The 18,563-nt window shown below is 36.5% G+C and overlaps 1 long non-coding RNA gene and 1 other non-coding gene across 2 annotated transcripts; both read right to left on the minus strand.

Moving 5' to 3' along the window:
* Positions 1-8,500: 8,500 nt before the first annotated feature.
* On the minus strand, positions 8,501-17,838 carry LOC145551645 (uncharacterized). Its single transcript, XR_014087521.1, has 3 exons — positions 16,457-17,838; positions 15,790-15,917; positions 8,501-13,800 (listed from the first exon to the last, which is right to left on the minus strand). It is a non-coding gene; the product is annotated as an uncharacterized LOC145551645 (long non-coding RNA).
* Positions 17,839-18,092: 254 nt separating this feature from the next.
* Positions 18,093-18,166, minus strand: trnai-aau (transfer RNA isoleucine (anticodon AAU)). Its single transcript has one exon. It is a non-coding gene; the product is annotated as a tRNA-Ile (tRNA).
* Between the last annotated feature and the right edge of the window lie 397 nt (positions 18,167-18,563).

An 18,563-nucleotide genomic window follows, 5' to 3' on the forward strand; every position in this document is an offset into this window, starting at 1 on the left:
ATAATTTAAAATATTGCAGTGATGTAAAAACCCTAACCAAATGTAAAATTATTTTTATCACAATGTTAAATCTAATTAAATCAGAACTGTGCTTTACATTTTTCTATTTGTTAATTTATTTACATACAGTGAAAGAACGTGGAATCTTGCTAATTTCTTTCTCACTTTAAGTGTATTTCATGATTTCTTTATGAAATGGATGTAATATGAATGGGACCAGGGACAATGTAATTTATTTATAAGAATATAGTTTCTATTAATATGAATGCACAGATAAATAAATGAAACCTTGTGAGAAAGAAACGTGTGTAAAGCTTCATAATTAAGATTGGGCATTATGAAACCTTGGACCTAAATACAACTGATATTTGTAAGTTCAGAAAGGAAGAGAAAAAAACTAATATTTGCTAAATCCTACGCCTGTTAATTTATCCTTTATATCATTTAACATCTATAAAGAACCTACCTTAACAAACCTTATAATAGATGAACATTTAAATGTTAATCTTACCAATTATCGGCAGGTAATTATTCACTTTTTTCTTGTTGTGCACAATTTAATATATTAAATATTATATGCAATTAATCATGCTTAATGCATAGCTGCAGCTAATACATCGCCTAACAGTATGGAACTCCCCTGGTGGTAAACACAGAGTTACACATGAGCAATAAAAGTAGTTCATACTACGGAATGAAATCAAGCAGTGTAACAAAAAGTCTATTTAATATTGTTGCATATTACATATAAGAGAAGATAAAAGTATAAAAGAAATTAACAGCAAATATCAAGTGTTTTACAAATGGAAGAATGAAGTCACATTCACAATATAAAAGAATTAAAATAAAGGACTATAAATTGGTTCATGAGTACATTTGAAGAATTTAAAATGCATATCAAATTAGGAATTACAGCAAAAAAAGAAACAAAATCTAAAATACAAAAATAAAATAATCTAAATTAATTCATAAAAGAATATTATACTGAAGGTTATTTTAAACTGACAATAGAATTAAACTGCATGATCATAACTGATATATAAAGAATACATTAAATGCATCAACAGTTGGAATTATGTAAAGAGAAAAAAAAATTTCAACAATAGTCTATGGATGCTTCAAAAAATATTTTTGAAACCCCTTTAGCACTGTGATATGTTTGCTGAATGTTACTATGTTTAGTAACTGCTTAAATTTATTTATTTTTTAAAAATTACCTCGGGTTTCCATTTTGCTGTGGAAATGAGCTCTAGTAAGGTGAGATGAGCCAGTGGGGTCTTTAATGTGGAACGGTCTTAACAGTAGAGGGCAGGGGCTTGTGATTCTGCAACAGTAAATTATAAAACTGGTAGTCCAGTGGCCTTGTCAAAAATAAGAAAAAAAAAAAGTTTCCATCTCACTAAGGGACAAATTGCTGGGTAATCACAAAATAAAATTTTGCAGTGACCTAAAACAGAAAAAAGATACTGTACCAAGTTTTGGACAGTTGTTCAGAGCTTAGTATCTCGGTATTTCAAGGTATTTCATCATTATTTGTTTCAGGGTAACCTTAAAGACCAAACAGAACATTGATTTAAAACAATTTACTATCTTTCATAGCAATATGTTTTCTTACACTGAATAACAGAACAATTTCATTCAATATTTTTCACATTTCATTGAGCTCACACGAAGATTTGCAAAAGAAAAATCCTTGAGAAATAATCCAAATTCCTGGAGTTTAAACTTCTAATACACAACCATAAGAACATGGCTAACAAGTTTGTGCCTGCTTTCATGTCCACAAATGTCACATTGGATACTCATCAGAAAGGACTTACCCAAAGACAGCTGCAAATCCAGAGATCATTTTTGAGGTCAAATTAAACATTTGAGTTACCATTACTTCTCTTGGTGTTTCCCTCAGAGCCAGACTACTGCAGATTGCTTGATGGTTGTATGTCAAAAGCAATTTAGACCAAGGGTACTGCCGTCTCTCACAGCCTCAGTTTCTCAAGTGTGGGTCAGACTGCCTTCACCCTGCTTGGAGATTTTGAAACCTCATTAGCAGCCAACGCGTGAAAGGCTACAGACCTTGGCCTGACCTGGCGGAGAACGGCGCGTGCGTTAAGAGGTTTACCCCATGGGCAGGAGAGGAGAAGGTTCAAGAGTTCAGTGGGGATGGGGACCCCAATGGTATGCCGAGCCCTCAGAGCTGCTACCTTTTGACCACCCATAAGCAGCCAACCCCAACACCTGAATCCCTAAAAGCTCAGTATATCAGAGAATCAGAGAAAACCGATAGAGACTAAAAAGTCAGAGCTCAGGGGATAAAAACGTAAGACCAGGAAGAAAAACAGGGATTAGGCAGTGATCTGCAGCTGATGTTGTATTTGTTATTTAGGTAACAGAAATAATAAAATCAGGCATCAATCTATAATTGAAATGTAAGTTTGGGTTGTTGGCACAAATATAAAGATGCTATAAAGATGCTTTCAGTCAAATTTATATCAAATGATAAGTAGAATTTAAAGAGGATGGAAAGTTACAGAAAATTTAGTAATGTCTGTGTGAGCAACTCATTAGCCTTTATAACTTAATGAGACAAAGGGCATAATTTATGTAGTTAACTTTCACTTAGCTAAGAAATGTCTTGAGATCAACATCTCTTTTTCAAGGGAGACAAGACCAATAAGGAACACAAATTAGGAGTACAATTATTCTACCTATCTCAAAATACAATTTACATTCAATACTAGCATAGATTCCAACTTCAGTCAGTAGCTGGAGAATCTGTCCCGTAAAATGTAGAATAATTCAATAAAATATCTCTCCTTTGTAAAGCACAATTATCATTGTATAACCATAGTGTGTAAGAATAAAATATGGCCCATTCTAAGGTGATATCCGTTAAAACATTCATAAATAATGTTTCCAAAAAACAGAAAAATCCGAGTTCAAAATCAAAATTTTAAAACAAAATTTATCACAGCAGACGTTGAACATTTGAACACAATATTTTTCCTGCTAGAGGTATGTTGTTGAATACTGTTCATAAAGACAGTTTTGCTAAACACCTTTTTTATATTATTTTTTATATAAACATCACCACTTCATTGTTTAATCCAACATGTATCATAATGCATAATTCTATTCATTTATTGAGTGCAGAAATAATTGAAAACATTGCACTTTTCGTTAAAGTATTATATAAAAATAAATGCATTTTTTAATTAATATATTTTACATTGCTTTTTAAAGTGCCAGTGTCGTTTCCTACTAGAAACATAGTTATTGGTTGAAGCTAAAGGATGTCTGCCAAAGCCAGTGCTTTTAAGTACTGCCAGAAGCCACGTTCTGTTACTCCACAACCAAATTAAGAGCAAAGGAATAATGGCATGAAGAAAAAAAAAAAGCGTTCGCAGTATCTTTGCGATATCATAGGAATTGGACAAGAGCATGGACAAAATTCTGTTGACCACATCTGTCATCACCAAAACACTGGAAAACATGTGTGATCATTTTGCAGATCAAAGAAAGTTCACTGGTTGCCTTTGTGGTAACTCATAAACGGACCAATCCATCAGTTCATTTTAGCCAGGAGTAAATTCTCGTTTCTCATGTGCAGTTTTATGGAGGGCAGTGTTGATGTTTAATGTAGTTTTTTTCTATATTTTAATGCACATTTTTGTTGACTTGAGAAAACAAATATGTTTAGATTTTCTACTAGAAAAACAAATATTGGTAGAAGACAAGTCATGCATGAATGTACATTTGGTGAAGCAGAAATGGTTCCAGGATCGTATCGGTTTTTGTAAGTTGAATTTATGTGTGTGTGTCTATGATAAGGTTTCTAAAAAAACGATACATAGACACAACATTTACTTTGTTTAAACATTTCCAGATGCTTTTTTGGTTTTTGTTTTCTTGAAATTACAAAACTTCTAAATGCAACCAAGAGGACTGCAGAAAGAAGATTAAATGATGAACATTTAATCACAAATTATTTGTGCAAAAAAATCACATCTGAACTCAAATCTGATTTACACTGCAGTTTCTTGTAATAATTATAGCAACTACTAATAATAATATAAAATAAATGTTTTATACAAGAATCATTGTTAGGCTTTATTTAATTTTTGTGTTTTATTACTTATGTTGTAACAGCAATAACACTTGAATATGTTTATGATTTATACAGTTGTACAAATAAAAAGCTGTTTTGGGGGGGAAAATATTTTTTGCCTAATCAATGATATTTCCGGATAATGTTTTGTTTACTTTTTAAGACAGCATGGAAATAAAAACAAAACATAATCTATACAAGTACCATATGATTTATAATTATATAAAAATTATAAGGATGTGCATATATATTTAAGAGCTATGAGTATATCTACAAAAGAAAGAAACTCCACGCCAAAATAAAAATATTTGATCAAAAGTCCTTGTGAGCTAAACAATTTTAAAGGCAGCAGGTCAATGAAAATGTGCTATAATTGTGCTGAGATGAAAACTCTTTGTGGCCACCAAGAACATTTAGGACCAACACGGGTAAGAAAGGAAGAGTTCACAAACTCATGTTGTGTGGAAAGATTTCCAAATGGGTCAGAACTGTCACAAGTAATTTACATCATCTCCCGTTCCAAACACATGATGGAGAGTGGAATCAGAATGAAATAAGACATAGTCCTTCCTCCGAGCGCAGGGAGCATGGATCTGTTTACCGCACAACTAACCTTAATTGGAAAAAAGCAGGACCCCATGAATTGAACTATGAGAGTTTGGAGATAGTGGCTAATGTAATGCATACTGCTAAAATACCCTTTGCCTGAACCGATGAATTAAAGCAAATGTCAACAACTGTGCCTGGGCTGCAGAAAATTACACCCGGCTCAACCTCTATCCTGCAGTTTCTTGACATGGCCCAGCAGGTTCAGTAAATATTACTGAAAGGCTAATGCAGTCCTAGGAACTTTAAATAATGGCCTCATTTATGGCATGATCCCATGGCATGACAATAAAAATGAAGCAAAAATTAGACTTAATGCTGTCATTGACAGCTATAATAAAAAAAATGTATTAAAAATTTTAGTGCATCCTAGTAAATTACATCTCATTTATTTGTATTGCATCTAATGAATATTAATTGCATGTTCTCCCTGTGCGTGCGTGGGTTTTCTCCGGGTACTCCGGTTTCCTCCCACAGTCCAAAAACATGACTGTCAGGTTAATTGGCCTCTCCAGATTGCCCCTAGGTATGAGTGTGTGTGTGCATGGTTGTTTGTCCTGTGTGTCTCTGTGTTGCCCTGCGACAGACTGGTGACCTGTCCACGGTGTACCCCGCCTCTCGCCCGAAACGTTGGCTGGAGATGGGCACCAGCACCCCTCCCGACCCCACTGAGGGAAAAAGGGTGCAAGAAAATGGATGGATGGATGGATGGAATATTAATAGTTCCATGGGGCTGATGAAAAATATTAACAAATGCTTATGAGTAAAAATATGATTTTTCAAAATCAGGAGCAAAAATAAACATGCAGTTATGTAATGCCATGTTACTGGGCTACAGAGCGCAGTTGTCAAATCACAGATTTAGCATTTTCCCTACAACGCAGAGAGACATGTGAACTCTCTGTGACTCTGTTTTAGACTCTCAACTCCGTCTCCTTGTAATGCTCTTCCACCTCAGTTACCCAACTTGCAGATGCCACATCATTTGGGGTAGAACTAAAGACAGTGTCTTTCCCTCTTGCAAAATTGCTCAGAGGAGTTTTTCTTTAGGTTCAGATGCAGGTATGCCAGTAGCAGAGCTGACAGCATACAATGTATGATTTAGAGATGAGATTTATGTCAATTTCAAATAAATTGTCTTTTTATGCGTATTTTTTTGTTATTTTACTTTTTTTTTCTTTTTTTAGATTTTCTGTCTTTTGAGACTTTATGGATTATAGATTCTGAAAGTAGTCCTCCTGTGAAATGTCCAAAGTGACTCTAAGAATAGTGCTGCATTGCCCACCAGTGGCAAAAACAAAGAATCACACTATGTCAACGTTCAACGTGTTATATTACTTTTAAAACGACATGATTTCTTTAAGTCACTGTGGGGTGAGTGTGTGTGTGTGTGTGTGGTGGGGGGGGGGGGGGGGGGGAGGGGAGGGGGGGTTTCTGTTATGACTTGGACAAAAATAATGTGCTCATCTTCAGGTGAAAAAAAAAGTTATGGACATCCAGGCAGGTAAAAAAAGAGATTAAAAAAAAATTTAAAAAAAATACAATACAATAACTTTTAACTCAAGCAAACTCGTATCAAAGTATACAAAATAAATCAAATAATCGTAACCATGAAAAACCTGTATCCAAAATACGCTACTCAGTTTATAGAAAACAACGTCCTCATGACGCCATTATCACGTAACCATGTGACTTCCTCCCGCTGCGCTTCAATCCGGAAACAGCTTGGCTTGAACATCTGGACCGGGAAAATGTTTGACGCTGGAAGCTACAAGCTAGCATGAACATGACAACTGAGACAGAAACACCGTGTGTGCATCCACAAAGAACCGCGCCAGGTGGTGCTGAAGCCAAAAAGTAAGTTTTTCCTGAAGTGCGGATGTGTGTGTGCTTGCCTGTCAGCATGGACATTTTTACGTCCAAGCTCGTGATGTCTCCTCAGTAAAAGTCAACTCACAGTATCAATAAAATGCAGCCCCCTCTCCCCTAAAATAAATAAAATAAAAAAATTAAAAAAAATCACAGATCCACCTCCCCACCCCCATATCTACATTTCAATTGACTTTTCTTAAGTCGGTGCTGGTCTTTCTTTGATTTATTTAGTCCTTTTTCCATCTCTGTAGATAATTCCCACGTGACGTCACACTTTCTAAATCCGGATGCTCTCAAATATGTATTAAAAGATTGCATTGCGGAAAAAAAAACTAAAAGAAAAACATTAATTTCCAATCTACAGAAAAGTAATTGTTGGGGATATTCACATCTGATGATAATACTGTTGTTTTATCAGTGTTTACAAATACTTATTTTTTTATTTGATTACTCCATTAATCTAAAAAATAATCAACACTTGATTACTAAAATAATCATTTGCAACAGGCCTAGTATTAATAGTTGCAATGATTACAGATTATTTTAATTTAACATGAAAAAAACATTAACTGTCATTTGTTTGGTCAAATAACAGACGATCCAATGCAGCTGAGAATGGCGTTTAAATAAAGAGCAAGGGCTCCAAACGTCAGACTTATTACTTTTCAGGCACTAGCTTGATGGTTTGAGAAAGGAGATTTTTTTTTGGTTCACTTCATTTAGATAAAACATTTTAGCTGGCGAGCTGAAATGGGCAGAAGACCAGAGACTAGAGAGCCTTTGATAAAAAGTTCAAATATTGATTCATGTTACAAATCTGTCAAAACCTTTGACGAGCTGAGAATGAAGTAATAAAATTAAACTTTAAACTTTGAGTTAAATTTTGAAGACAACATGTAATCATTTTTTACATAGACATTTTTCAATGAATGTAGAATTTACAAGAGATGCTACCTAAAATATGATCAAATTTAACAATTCCAGTGTTTGGGATCTATCAACTTTGTCTTCCTGCTGATTTTAAATGCAGTCTATTTTGTGAATTAATTAAAAAATGGAAATAATATCTGCAGTATTTTTTTAAATTTGCTATTAGGTCTGTTCTTTTTTTTTTCTTTGCCAGAAATGATTCATGGTTTTTCTGCTCTGCTGCCTAGTTAAAAAAAAATCATTTTATAATTTTTTTAAAATCCGTATCAAAACCAGAAGAGAGACAACATGTCTGTCATGGTTAAATTTTGGGATTGCCACAGAGGATTAGTATACATTGGTTGATATCCTGAAAATGTACATCAAAAAATACAACTCTCATGATTCTGTTATCAGTATTGACCTGGCAGTTATTAAAGTATTCTTTATTCTGTTTTTTATTTCACATCTAGGCCAGCCAGTTGCCTGCAACTCCTTAAATATTTATGCTCAGGAGCCACATCACAACCCCCAGGCTTTTACATTCGTACCGTTTTCACAATGTTGAAAAGGGCGAAGAAGATCAGGCTGAATTTAGATTATTGTCTTCCATTTTGTCTACACATTAAAAAAACATCATGAGTAACGGAAACTGTTCAACCTTAAAAGGCAGAATAATTCACTTGCACATGATACACACATTACAGGTTTCGCTGTAAAACATATTGTATTTATCACTGGATAACCTATCTTTTTCCTCAAAGCAGTTTATCAAGTCTGAGAGCTGCATGTCACAAGAAAGCCCTGTCATTTATCCAGTTTGCCACAGGGTGGCAGTGTTTGACAATTTGTCAATGCGTAAGATTCTGGAGGACAGCTCCCTCAACCATCCCCCCTTATCCCCGCAAGGTCTCAGCCTGTCTAGACATCTTGCAATTTTCCTCTTTTGTGAGAGCGAGTAGAGAGAGAAAGAGAGAGAGAGAGAGAGAGAGAGAGATTTTTAATACAAAGAAATTTAGTTTATCCACTGTTGTTTTGCCCGAGCTGATGAAATTTGTCAACAGAAGAAATGGGACTCAAATCGGGCCTCAAGGAGAAATAAGAGGCAAATAGGACATCAGTCAAGGCACGGTAGTAAACGTCAGCTGCTGTGTGGGAATGTTTTCTCCGCTGATCTCTGGTCAGGTGGAGACAGTGACAGAATATTTTAAGATGCAGCAGAGTGTGTCTTCCAGTCTCAACAGATTACTAGGCCTGGGTGTAATCCCAGGAAGGTCATAGCTCACCTTTAATCTCCTCCCATGTGTCATTATACGAGCAGTTCTAACTACAGTTCCACAAATGACTGATTGGAGGACATTATTAACATGGCACTCACACCACACCATCTCTTCATGACTACAGATGAATAACAAACATCATGTGATGATGTGCAGTGTATTATTTACTGGGGCCTCGGAGGCGTCGGATACTATGTGTATTTAAATTTGCACTGGCACAGTCATAATTTGAGAAGTAGAGGGATAAATGTGAAAGAAAGTGAACATTAAAAAAAGAAGTCTTGTTTTCATTATAAAAGCAATAAAAAATGCATGATTATTAGTTTTTGTTAAGTGCAAATAATTCATATAATGGTGGCATCAACTTAACTATTTCTATTTTCTTGTTATACCTTTGTGATTCATTTTCCTGTAGGAGTGTAACATTTTCTATCATTTGTGAAGTTTAATAATGTGCTTAATATTTTGAAATAATGAGTTAACTATCCAAGTATCAAAGTTTTTTTTTAGCCTGCTGAATTTCAAATATCTTTATTTTAATATGCAAGGAAACTGATATTTTGCAAACTGATCCTTACTGAAGTCAAAACATCAGACACTACATGACAAAATGGTACATTAGTATTTTCCAAAATAGCTTTTTTTCAAAACTGTGACTTTTGCTGGGTTGAGAATCCATCGCTCCCTTTTGGGGTAGAATGACAGTTGAGCTAAAGGGGTGAAGAGAGAAGAGGAGGATGATAGATAGAGCTGCTTTTACTAACACAGGCTATGGGAGATGTTTCATGGTATCTGTTTGCTCTTAACTCACTTTCCTAGTGCTTCTGCACCAGCCATTCAATTTATCTCATGCTCAGATGTCTTAATGCTCCTTACTGAGTAATGCTGGCACAAAGTCCTTAGAATGCATACATGTATTGTGGAGTTAGGCTTGTCTATGACACGCTGGCATTTGCCAAATAGGAAGGTGTTAAATGATAAGGAAGGTAGATGTAAGTGATGGCAAAACTCCGTGCTGTGACTCCCTCTATAGCATACATTAGATTGGAGTAAAACTGATGGGGACATTTCTCCTTTTTCTTCATTTAAGTTCAAATAATTGGAACTTTTAGAGGAGAGAGCAGGAGAGGTTAGGCATTTTATTTCTGGTTACGGTGCAGCAGTTCAGCCCCTCTATAACGTGTCTAGTAGTGATGCTCTTGTATCTAATCTCACTTTATTTACTGTGGCTGCTGTGAAGTGTGACCTAAAATATTCAGTCAAATAGCTGATTAGTGCAATAACAATTACACTGAAATGTCTAACTTGTAAATGTACCTTTCAAATATTTGTTCTGGGCACTTAACTATTCAAGAATAAATATGGGAAAACTTGCTGGTGTTTTTTCACATAAACCAGTTTGTCAATGATTCACTCATTTTGTTTAAAATAATGGCAGACCCTTTAAAAAAGTGAGAAATGCTAGAAATCCTCGTGCTTGTTTCTATTACACTGGGCAATCTGACTTCTATTCTAAATTGAGGCATGAAGAAAATGTATCCAATTTGTTATCACTACAGACAGTGAGGAAAAAGGAAAATGTCTGTCTGTATTTTTTTCTTTACAAATTCAAACGTTTACCATTTAAATAGAAAAATTCTTCAGAATTTTGCATCTGTATGTATGGAATAGAGAATCTTCTGGCACTTATTAACCATGTATTCCAGCCCAGGAGGATTGTAGTACATTCCAAAATTACTTTGCATGTCTTATATTCTTCAAAAACAGTATATGTGCTGTCAGTCCACAAGTTGTTGAATTAAGATTGGGGATTTGTGGTGTGCCACTCCAAAACTTTAATTATCTTGGTTTAAACCAGATGGTATTTGCTCTCTGGTATGTTTGGGATTGTTGTCTTGCTGAAACACCCAAGGCCATTTTGTCAGCACAGGAGAACAAGACCTCTCCAAGAGTTTCTATGTGTTCAAACTCATCCATGATTTCTTGAATAAAACCCAATACAATACATCACTAAACATCCCAATATCATGACGCTTGAGCCACCATTCTTCAAAAATTACAGTCCGAAGAACTCTTGAACTCCAATTTAATGTCAGTATTTCATGAATTGGTGAACCATTTCTCTTCCAGTCACCCAGTGTGGCAAGTTCTAACATTTTCAGCCCATGTAATTTTCTAAACGGTGAGTTTGGAGCTGAACATCGACTGATTTGTTGCCTTTTTGATGAGTAATTCTGAATATATACACAAATAAAGGTGGATAGCATCACTGACTGAACTTCGTATTTTTGTCAGAGTGAACATGTTTATTGAAATTAATGAAATAGTGATAATAGGGTCTACCAACCATATTTCATGTGATAGATTTATCTTGTAATCTTTTCACTGCTTCGCTCATTTTAAAGTAGGATTTGCCATATAAAAATTATGTCATAAGAATTTGCCACAGTGGTGTGAAAAGCCCAGTTAGATTTGTGATCAAATGTCTTCTGTAAAGTATTTTGGAGCAAAACGTAGAGCCGTTGAAGTTCAATAACAGCAGCACTACATAATGTGATATAATTTACTGCCACTATTAAGATAGGGAAGAATGGGTCAGCACAGTCTATATGGTTTCACTAACAATAAATACAGCAGATATTCTGTGATTTAATTTTGCAGTTCTTATTTTAAAAGCTGTAAATCTTAAGTGAACTTTTAGGTTTTTTTGGACAATATAAACATATTGATACAACCTGTCTTTTAGTCTGGCTTCCTTGGGGCGGTGAGTGCCGTTGAATAAACTGAGGACCCTGAGCAGAGAAAGACAATTAAACAGTTGTCACAGTAACTGACGGCGAAATGCAGATCTCAGTTAACACTTGGCAATTACAGCTTTAATTAAATACTGTAATTGCCAATTAAATATTCTCTGTTTTAATGAAAGTCAAAAATGCAAGTGATTATTGGTTTTAGTCAAATAAATGAATACGTCTTCCTACTTGCAGGACAGAGTTTGAAAACAATTAATCACAGTCTGGCAGTTGTTCCCTTTGCCCCTGTGGCACAAGTAAGCAGCAATAAACAACTAGACCCCTCTGAAGCTGAGCCCATGATGAAAACTCCCTTAACTTTAATAAAGCAAACAAAAATTGTGCAAGCAACAGCAAGAAAAAAAAAGCATATAACAAAAAACTCATGTATATAATCTAAACTGATGACCAAGGAAGTAGTGGGGCTGGGGATCACAGATGTGGGTTGGGGTGAGCACAATGTAAAAGTTGCAAAAGCACATTCCAAATTAAATGCCTGGCACAAAACTTTACAAACATAAAACTCAACCTGGTAAACTTTGACTTGTGGAAACATCAGTTTATGTCTGTGTTGGAGGGGCCATTATAAATTACTGTAAATATTATTAATTAATATGCAGCTTACCGGGTTAACAATTACTGAGTCTATTTTATGGCAAAATTAATTATAGCGTTTACTGAAAGCAGTGTGAGGTTAGGAAGTACCATGTAGGTTTAATTTTCATGAGGTCCATTTTAAGGGTGTGAAATCATCTCAGAAGATTTCAACTGAGGGTCAGGAAAAGGCCATACGTCAAGTGGAGGAGCTTAAGTATCTCGGGGTCTTGTTAGTGAATGAGGAAAAAATAGAGTGGGAGATCAATAGGGGGGTTGTTGCATCTGCAGTGATGTGGGCGCTGTACCGATCTATCATGGTGAAATGAGAGCTGCAAAGCGAAGCTTTGCGTTCCTAGACTCATCCATGGTCACAAGCTTTGGCCAGTGACTGTAAGAATGAGATCATAGATACAAACGACCAAAATGAGTTTTCTCTGCAGGGTGTCTGGGATCTCCTTTATAGATGGGGTGAAAAGATCAGTCATCCAGGAGGGACTCGGAGACAAGTTTTCTCCATATGAAGAGGAAACTCTGGTGAGGTATTCCAGGCATGTACCATCAGGAGGAGACCCCGAAGAAGGTCCAAGACACACTGGAGGGAGTTTGTTTCTCCCATGACCTGGGAACGGTTTGGGGTTCTCTTGGAGGAGCTGGCCCAAGAGGCTGGGGAGAGGGAAGTCTGGGTCTCTCTGCTTAAGCTGCTGACCCTGGAAGATCATGGATGAATGAATGGATGAATAGAGATGGTATCAATGAATGATTGTTTCTATTTTTAATGTTTTATTTGGTATTTTGTGTTGACTTATGCATTTTACTTGTTTGTTCAGGTGTCTCTTAACACTGTCTCTCAGTGGTTAATCTATGTAAATAAGGTTAAAAGAAATTCTGAAAGGTTACATGTGACTTGAAATATATAAATATTTGATCCCCCTGCCTTGTCATAACTAAACTCACCTGGGATTGACAAGATATAAAAAATATACTAAGCAACAATCGAAAATAAATGGAGTGAGAGAGGGGATATATTCTAGATTTAATTTGATAAATTACATCAAATTTGATTGTGCTTTATAGTAAATTTTATGACATGATGTCTTTAAACAGTTAGTTGCCTCCTTCTTTATGTAACACAGTACCACAGGATGCAAGGCCTCCATACATTTATTATTAATTTGATTCTGCAAGCAAGTTTTTTAGTTTTTTGTTTGTTTAGTTTATATGCATGTGCAGTCATGCTCTGCTCGCTCTACTGATTGAGATTGTCTCCTCTAAATGTCACTTTAAGTCTATTTATTACTACAACAATTTTACTTTCACAGCTGATTCAGAGGACGGGTACAGTACCACTCAAAGCACTTGACACCTCTCTGCATTGATGTGTTTGCATGTGTTTGTGTGTATCTCTCCACATTCAGATTGGCATGTGCTGACAGAACATCCTTGCACTTGCTGACTAGCTGTGGACAAGAGGGAGATGTAGCGGTCAGAAATATTTTCCTCCTCTCATTACATGTGGAGCCATGACTTTGACAGTGATCTTCAAAACAGGAAAACAGGCGGAGGCCCCCACCCACTTATCCTTGGTGATGGGGGTCGTGATGGTAGCGGGTGCCGGAACATGCTGTCTGACGTGGCAGGACTGAAGGACAGACATACGCACAAGAGAGGAGGGTAGAGTTGTATATTTAAAAAGAAAAAAAAAACAGTGACGCACACGTGTCACACCTCTTACTCAGGACTTCTCCTTGGCAACTATCTCCACCCGCTTCAACTTGTACCAATCAGAATTGTCTGTGTTTCTATCGCTGTCATTAGCTGTCTCAAAGTTAATGTGTCTTTGGATGAAATTATGCATTCCATGTGTGTGCCCGCTACGTGGAGTGCCCCGTACAACTTCATCTTCTCCTGGACTGATTTGAAACAGAAGCACATATTTTATGATGCTGCCAGCACAAACAGACTTAACCTTGGGTTTTGACACCACCCGTGGACAGAGCAGTATTTATATGGTGAGATCAGTGTCTGCTGCCAAACTCGGCGTGATAGAAGGAGAATGCCAGTTTTGTCCACTGTTTAGGGAGGAGAGAATGAAATTGCACTGTGGTTATTTTTGTCCTATCGTGCAGCACCACATAGAACATACACTGCCTGAAATTACACTGCCAAGTAGCACCTGGTCATCATTTTAAACCATCTCATAGCTGGACTTCCTGACCCCTGAGCTTCTGCCAGGGACATATTAATGATGATGTCAGCTGCCAACATGACAGAAGAGCAACATGTCAAGAAGCTTGACAAAGCATTAGTGCTGAGAAATGTAATTTGAGAGGTTTTCATGATCTACAGCATTGGTGTCAAAGTGATTTTCATTTTGGTCCACATCAAGATTATAAATGTCCTCAAAGGGCCAGATGGGGCAGAATTTATTGCTAAAATTACCTATTAACAAACTGTTACAATAGCGCTTTCTATGCATTTGATTTGTACTTCTGAAGGTTAAATAGTATTTACCATTATTCATAACATGTAATTTGGCCCTGCCCAAATAAAACCCGATTTGACTTGACTGATTAAACAATATGTAAACACACAACTGTTATCTTGAAGTTCTATTTCTGTGCCCCCCTCTGGAGTGCCACAGAAATATGGTGGGCCTAGATTTGGCCTCCATGATTTCAGTTGTAAACGAGATCTACAGTTTAACTGCAAGAAGGTACAGTTTGAATCCAAAGGCAATCATTTGTGAAAAGATTGAAGGATGGGTTCATTATCAGGGAAGGAGTTGTAAACAGAGTGATCCAAATGTGATTTGTGGTTTGTGAAGAGCAAATGAAACACCCTGGACTCAGATGTAACCAATCTGGAGCTGACCTCTACATTCAGATTGCAGAGCCAAAATGTGGCATAAACAACATGAAAGTCAGAATCCATTTCACCCTCTATCAGCATTGTAATATTTCTATTGCTGTAGCTTTTTTTGACATTCATTCTATTTGACGTCCAAAGTTGTGAAAATATTATTTCATATAATAGATGTTTCTTGCATATTTCTGGTTCAAACCATAAAATGACCTTTGACTCAAAATTGAAGAAAAAAAAAATGCTTCGTAAAAATCTGTCTTTGGTTCTGAGCCTGTCAATCACCACAGTTCTATTTTTGCTTGTGCCTGAACCTTGGGGACAACTGCCATAGCTGAGCTCAGTAAATCTGTGACATCTTCATAGTGGATTCTCTGGAGATTTGTGGAATATGGAGAATTTTAGACCCACTTTTTAGTAGAGCCTTAGGTGGGATTGAGCATTTGAACCTTGTCCTTAGCCACTCTTTATCCATGTTAAAGGTTATTGTATCACGCATTGTACAGACAGACATTGCTCTCACCCAGTGGAGCGTTCTTAAAATGTGTTGCAGCTTTGGAAATATATAGCTCTAAGCTATTTTCATGCTGTAGCAAATGCAAATCAGTCATTGCACATAGATTAAGTCTGCACACATTTAACAATATCTTCCTGCTGCCTTTCACATACCAAGTGAAAGTACGTTGCTGAACAGATAAAAGCAAACCAGCAAAACCATAGATTACAAACAGGAGTTTATTTCTCACTTTGTAAATCATTGAAAGCTTACCTCCATTTCTCTTCTTGTTTCTCCTTCCTGCCAATAAGGCTCAAATAGTGGCAGTTTATGGGCGACATGGACAACCGCTCATGCATGGCACCATCTTGTGGAGGACGACAAACTGGCCAGGACTGCCTCTGGGCTCAAGACATAAAAAAAAAAGGAGAAATGATTAAACATGAAGATTTCCCATAATGTTGAGAGGTTTCTTTCCCTCTCATCTAAACAATACTTTGTAAATGTTTAAGGACTGAGAAGACCAAGTGGCCATGTGGCACAATGATGTTATATGTACTTTGTAGAATTTGCCATTGGTTTACTAAGAAAAACAGCAGAAACTCAATTAATAGAAATACAAATCATTGTACATCAGTTAAACCACATCTGAGTTGCTATGAAACACCACAAAGATCATTGTACATTATCTAATCAGCCATGTAAGCTAACATTTTTACTTAAACATTTCTGTCATGTATGATGTGATGTCACATGCTCTTGGAAAACTTTGTATGTGAATATGTGACAAACTAGAATAAAGAATGTTAATACAGTTGTGATTTAAAGTCATGTCTGCTACATTAAACCAAATGACCTTATGTTGTTATGGTCTATTAATTGAGAAAGAGAATACATATAAAATAGTTGTTTAGTCACAATATTACTACCAAATACTTACGTAAAGCATGTGCCTTGCCAATAGTTTGTGTGTCTCTTGATTGAGCTTTGCTGGAGAAGCAGATGTTTTGTTAATCTTAACGTCATGGGTCAGACCATCTGTGTATCCTGAAGTATTGTCTGTCATGAGCTGTACCTAAATACACAACATACTAAGAGAAGCCAGACTGGGGGCAAAGACAGAGACTTCCCTTGGAAAGCTTTTCACATTGCCCTTTTCACTCACACTGTCCTGCACAGCCAGAGGGCTTCTGGGTGTTACAGGCTGTCCTTGGGTTCTGCTCTTTCTCCAAATCCATTGTGCATGTGTCTCAGTGAAAGTGAGTATGTAGCACAGAGACAGAGATGATGAATGACTGATAGTGATGTCACTCTCGACCTTCGAACTTTCACTCAAAAATTAAAAGGATTGCACCAGCAATAAATACAGTAAGAGATGAGAGATTAAGCGAGTCTATGGAAAGCTTGTGTGTGTGTGTGTGTGTGTGTGTGTGTGTGTGTGTGTGTGTGTGTGTGTGTGTGCGTGTGCGTGTGTGTGTGGGCGGAAGGTTACCGAACACACATTTTGATCACATTGTGCCAAATATAATTATAATAATATAATGATGATAATTCCTGCCATGTCCTTCCGTAAAGCTCCCTGTGAGTGGGGTCAAACTACAGTCAGAATATTTGTTAGTATTTAGCTTTAGTACCTGTTAGTCCAACTCCACACCACCACCTGGTACTGTTTAGCATCAGCCATGTCTAATGATATTTAGTGTGAATGCCCACAGCATTCACACTAAATGCGGGTTCCACTTCTCTGGTTGCTCCTTAAATTTCGCCACGCCTCTTTTTCTGCATACTTTGTGCTATTTTCACCATTCAACTTTTATTCTATTCAGCTTGGTCTCCTAATGCCGGCTATATCTCTTGGTATTCATAACCTTCATACTTTTTTATAATATTCAGCTTTTTATTAATTTTTCTCCCCATGGGGGAAACCGCTCCATCCTGTGGCAGAATTGAGAATTACAATATAAAATGTCCGTTGTGTTTCACAGTGGATGTTTCAGGTTCTGCCTATTAATTGCAATCAATGATCCAGTTTCAGAGCTGTCATGGAGGACACAAGGCAGTGGCGATTTTGATGTTGGGCAGTTTAACAGCTTTTATGCTGTTTAACACCTGGGAATAATTTGAACTTTTGACATTGCTTTTTTCATACTGCATGTAGCATGTTTTTTATAGTCACCGTGTTAAACGATGCCGCCAAACAAATGTTGATATCTCAGGAGCCTTAAAAGGCATGGATTCTTTTTTTTTTTTTTACATGTCATGGAATTTACTGTAACCCAGCATGCTAGTGGTAGCCTATTTGCTATCATTTGGTTTTTTTAGCTAGTTAGCTAATTTTGGCTTCTACCTGGGTTTTTCACACTGCATGAACTATTTCTTACCTTTCTTCAAGTCTTCAGCAGTTGGCTTCAAATGCTTTTGCCATTTTCACCAAAATCTTTCCGCATTGACACTTGCATTTTCATGGGAAATGCACACCTTCTAGTATTTTTTTCAAAGTCAATGTGCATCATGGTTCAATTTAAAGCCTTCTGCTATTTTGAAGCATCAATTTTCTGAGGACCTTAGATTTGAATTGGGCAGTATGGGGATTGAACCCATGACCTTGGCGTTATTAGCACCACGCTCTAACCAGCTGAGCTAACCGGTCATGCATACTGTTGGGTTTCCATGGATTTAAGAAAAACATGCATGAACTTAACAGGCTTTAACAAAAGTGCTCATATTCTAATGTTTTTCCAAAATCAACATGCATAATATTTGAGTTTCCAGCCTTTTTCTATTTTGAAGTTCTGACAGACTTCAGATTTAAAGTGGCCAGTATGGGAATTGAACCCATGACCTCAGTGTTATTAGCACCACACACTGAAAAGCTGAGATAACTGGTGATACGTAATGATGAGATTTTATGGATTTAAGAAAAACGTACATGATCTTACTGCAATGAATATTTGAGAAAAGTGCTCATGTTCTAATGTTTTTCAAAATCAACATGCATAATAGTTTATTTTCCAGCCTTCTTTTATTAACTAATGAAAGTTATTCTG

The sequence above is a fragment of the Poecilia reticulata genome, chromosome 5, assembly GCF_904066995.2.
Source record: "Poecilia reticulata chromosome 5, P_reticulata-male-v2, whole genome shotgun sequence".
NCBI classification, from domain to species: Eukaryota; Metazoa; Chordata; class Actinopteri; order Cyprinodontiformes; family Poeciliidae; genus Poecilia; species Poecilia reticulata.